This window comes from Glycine soja, chromosome 6, assembly GCF_004193775.1.
Source record: "Glycine soja cultivar W05 chromosome 6, ASM419377v2, whole genome shotgun sequence".
NCBI lineage: Eukaryota > Viridiplantae > Streptophyta > Magnoliopsida > Fabales > Fabaceae > Glycine > Glycine soja.
Window position 1 is genome coordinate 9,672,187 of NC_041007.1, and position 5,121 is coordinate 9,677,307.

Genomic DNA, 5,121 nt, shown 5'->3' on the forward strand with positions numbered 1-5,121 from the left:
TGATGCCTGAATTTCACAAAATAAGAATATAACATCATTAAAAAATACATAAGTTTGAGGTCCAATGTGTGGCACACGGAGAAGAAGGTGGGATCCATGGTCAAAACTGTAGGGCATTCAACTATCTTGTTTAAAAAGTCATAGATTAATAATAATAGTTTTAACTGAAAAGTTATTGTTGAAGTGAGACCCTTCATAGTTTGGCGTGGGTGGGAGCTTCAATATCAAACAAACCGAACGAACAAACGACGGTTAAGCCGAACCAACCTCTAGTACTTCCAAACCAAACCAAACCAAAGTCGTGGCTGCATAGTAGTATATCATCATATTCATATTCATATCACAATTCACTACAAAACAACACACTCACTTCATTTCTTCTTTAGTACTACTCACTCTCTCAAGCTCTCTGTCTGCGACAACACAAAACGACATCACTCTGATTGTCTCATTAACGTCGTCAAAAATGCTGCAAACCCGTCCCGGCGGCTCCGGTGGCCGCACGGTGCTGGTGGGGGTGAAGATGGACTCCCCCAGCAAGGAATTGCTCACATGGGCTTTGGTCAAAGTTGCACACCCTGGTGATACCGTGGTTGCTCTGCATGTTCTTGGGAACAATGGTAGGAGAGGAATTTCTACTTTTTTTTCTTTCTTTTGGGTTTTTGTTTTTTTAATGTGGAGGTTGATTGGTGAAATGCGGTTGCGTAGAAACCGTGAATGGAGACGGGAAATCGTCGCTGCTTTCGCTTGTCAAGGCGTTTGACTCTGTTCTTGCTGCTTATAAAGGATTCTGCAATTTGAAACAGGTTTGATTTTACACCATCTTTCTTTGTGAATTTTATTTTCCAATTACTATAACGGGATATGCAAATTCATTTGTTGTCTTCAAATTGGTGGGGAAATCCAGGACCTAAATTTGAAAACCTTTTTTTTTCCTATTGGAAACCAAAGAGGAAAAAACAAAATTGAAGTTTATGGAATTGTTTCTTTTTTGAATTTTAAGTTTTTTTGGTTTTGCTTAGGTGGATCTCAAGCTCAAAATTTGCCGTGGTTCGTCAGTGAAGAAAACTTTGGTTCGAGAAGCGAATGGTTATTCCGCAACTCATGTTGTGGTTGGAACTACTCATGGCCTGCATAAAATCCGGTCATCTACCGTTGTAGCTAAGCACTGCGCTAAAAAGTTATCCAAGGATTGTTGTGTTCTTGCTGTCAACAATGGGAAAGTTGTGTTCAAGCGTGACAGCTCGCCGCCGAGTGTTGCAGAGTTACAAGGTTTCTTATTGTTCTTAGTTTTGATTGTTGTGAATCTCATGGACATAGTAGTATTCTCAGTCATTGAGTTTTTTTGTTTTTTTGTTTTGCAGGGGTTGATCGTCATAACAGAAATGGTTTGCTAGGTTCAATACATTGGACACTCGGTAAGAACAGAAAAGTTCTAAGTGATGACAGTTCAGGGATGGATGCCGATGAGAAGAAAACTGGCCCGATTTCGGATCACAGTTTAGCGAAGTTTTTTCTGGAATCTAAAGAAACTGTTAGAAATCCGAGCTGTTCAATTTGTGGCACAACCCTGGCATTGCCAGACCCTTCTTTCTACCAATCTGCAGAAGGAGTTTCTGGTGATGAGGGTAGAGAGAATTCTTTGGCTATGGTGCCTGTGCAACCCACTGTTGCAGCAAAAACGGAATTGAAACCAGGTTGGCCACTACTAGACGGAAGAATTTTATCGGACAGGCAATCTGCTGGTAGATCATTGTTTCACCTGCAGATCTCTGTGGTCCAGTGGGCAATGAGGTTGCCTTCTAGAAACCTTTCATATGCTGTAGATCGTGATGAAAAATCTAAAATTTGTGATCAAGGTCAAGATCAGCCTGCGGCTTTAGATAGTGAAAGTGGCGCTCTTGTTCTGGTAGATGCTGAATTAGGGACTGCTTCTTCGCCTGAAAACAATTCAGGAAACATTCCTAAAGAATTGGAGGGCCTTCAAGAGAAATACTCGTCAACTTGCCGATTGTTTGAGTACCAAGAACTTGTATCGGCCACATCGAATTTCTTGCATGGTTTGTTTCCTAGTGTTAGTTTGACTGAGTTCAATTTATCAAAATGGTTTATTTTAGTATCTTTTAATGTGGTTACCATTGTGATTTTAGAAAACTTGATCGGGAAAGGAGGAAGCAGTCAGGTTTATAGAGGCTGCCTTCCTGATGGCAAGGAACTTGCCGTCAAGATCCTAAATCCTTCTGATGATGTGTTGTCGGAATTTCTTCTGGAAATAGAAATTATCACCACCTTGCATCACAAAAACATTATTTCCCTCCTGGGGTTCTGCTTTGAGAATGGCAAACTTCTTCTCGTTTATGATTTCTTATCAAGAGGAAGCCTTGAAGAGAACCTTCATGGTACACAAATATACATTACTATATCCCTCTTTTGTTTTTCTATGTGGTTTGGCAACTGTTTATTTACTTCCTTTTATTTCATGCCAGAATAGGTAATAAGAAAAATTCACTTGTGTTTGGTTGGTCCGAGAGATATAAGGTAGCAGTAGGTGTTGCTGAGGCTTTAGATTATCTGCATTCTAAAGATGATCAACCTGTGATCCATCGGGATGTGAAGTCATCAAATGTATTATTATCTGAGAATTTTGAACCCCAGGTATTTATCTTTTGATTGAATGACTTTTAATTTTGAACAATTTTTATTTATTGATGATCATGTTCTACTTGATTTTCTTTAGCTCTCTGATTTTGGACTGGCAAAATGGGCATCAACCTTGTCATCACATATAACATGCACAGATGTTGCTGGAACCTTTGGGTTTGTACTTTTAAACCCTGCATAACTATACCATCCCCTTTATAAGTACATGCTGCCGAGAGAGGTGCATTTGAAATGGTCCTAAATTATGTATTACACTCATTTATGCAGTTACTTGGCTCCTGAATACTTCATGTACGGCAAAGTAAATGATAAGATTGATGTCTATGCATTCGGTGTCGTGCTCCTTGAGCTTCTTTCAGGGAGAAAGCCCATAAGCCGTGATTATCCAAAAGGCCAAGAGAGTCTTGTTATGTGGGTATGTTTCTGTATAGTCCTATGCTCTGGCATCTCGTTTACTTCTTATTTCCTAATCATATGTATTGTGAAAATTATAATAGAAACACACTTTCGCAGGCAAGTCCGATTCTAAATAGTGGAAAGGTGTTGCAATTGTTAGATCCTAGTTTAGGTGATAATTATGATCATGAGGAGATGGAAAAGATCGTATTGGCAGCCACTCTCTGTATAAAACGTGCTCCAAGGGCTAGGCCTCAAATGAACCTTGTAAGTGGTCCACTTTTGACTTTATTGCAAATTGTGTGCACTATGTCATCAAATAATAGACGCCTTTGTTGCATATGGAGTGTAATTTCCTGGACAATGGACGGACTTTTTGTGTTTTGTTTATCCTAAATCATGTGATACCTGACCTCTATAGTGCAGCCCTTAACTTTATCTTCTTTGATCACCATAGAAATATTCTCATTCTCTACAATAGTCCTTTATTGAAAATCTCATGGATATTCTATTGGACCACAGATCTCAAAGCTCCTTCAAGGTGACGCCGAGGCAATCAAGTGGGCAAGGTTACAAGTTAATGCTTTGGACCCACCAGAAATGCTTGACGATGAAGCGTGTCCACCTAGTAATCTACAGTCACATATAAATCTTGCACTGCTTGATGTGGAGGATGACTTGCTCTCCATGTGCAGTGTTGAGCAGGGTCTCACTTTGGAGGACTACTTGAGAGGCCGGTGGAGCCGTGCATCAAGCTTTGACTGAGCAAACTGCTAGCAAATCGCTAGAAGAAGCTCAACCCTTTGACCTTAATCTCTTTTGTAGATACAGTTTTCTTGTGCCTCTTCCATTAACAATGGCATCTTCTATGGGTTTAAAATGGATTTAGGGTGACAGGATGTTTGTGTGTGCCCTCCTCCTTTCCTTAATAATGAGGAAACTAGGCCTTATAAGTTGTTAGGCTAGTTACCCCTTTTCATTCTATACTTGAAATGGTTTCTATTTTTGTCCATGATCTCAATTCGATCGAGTTTTGTAATTTGTATTGATAAAAAGATGAAGAAGTTGTATTTAGAGCATAAGGATCATAGCTTTGCATTTTAACAAGGCTATAGCAATTTCGTCCCTGGGTTTCTTTTATTTCACTGAATGTCTGTTGCCTTTTAAGTTCTTCACGCAGAATCCTTCTTTCTGCAGCAGTATTTGTATCGAGTTATACAAAATATGCCTACCAGTGATAAATTGGATATTAACCTCTTAATTTGAGAAATATACTTTATTGACAGAGTTTACAGAATTTGGGTTGACTAGATTAAATAAATAAAATTTGATATATTATTAGTTTTTTTTATAATTACATTATAATTTAAAAGAACGGATAAATTTTTTATTGTCAGACATATGTTCTGTAAAGCTAATAGAAGTAGTACAAATTATTTGATAACCCACTAAGATTGGCCTATTAGCAAAAAGTTTGGGTAGTTTACATAAAATCTTAGGTTTAAACTTTAAACTTAAAAAAAAAAGTACAGATTGTTTGATTGGTTATAATTTGGATGTGTACCATAAACATATGATTATTTCTTTATAATAGGTTTCCATATTCTTTTGTGCTATAATGGAAAAAATGGATACGGAATGCAGAATTTATCATCATGTGCTTATTGTCCATAATTTTAATACGGAATGCAGCAGATGATGAAACTTCTGACAAATCCGACCGTGATGAGGGAATAATAGGAGCTATTATAAGTAGCAGTTGACGCATTGGTAAAGAGGGGCAGCGGGCATGAATAATTGAATATGACATTGGAGGATTTATAATTTTATATCATTAGTCATTACAGCAATCAGAATTTTGCTTTCTACAAATGGGACCCTCTTCGGAATTGTGTATCAAGACATAAATCCAAATCATGAAATGTCTTCTTACCGTACAATGAGCTTTCTATGTTAAGTTTATCGTGATAAAGTCAGTGGTGCTACAACTTTGGGAGGTAATCATTCAACAATGGATTAAGAACAAAATATACCTTCTTTATTGTCAACAGCTTGGTGGGCGTT

The 5,121-nt window shown here is 38.0% G+C and overlaps 1 pseudogene; it reads left to right on the plus strand.

The window, feature by feature from the left end:
- The first annotated feature begins 213 nt into the window (after positions 1-213).
- LOC114415457 lies at positions 214-4,235 on the plus strand (annotated as a pseudogene).
- The last annotated feature ends 886 nt before the right edge of the window (positions 4,236-5,121 follow it).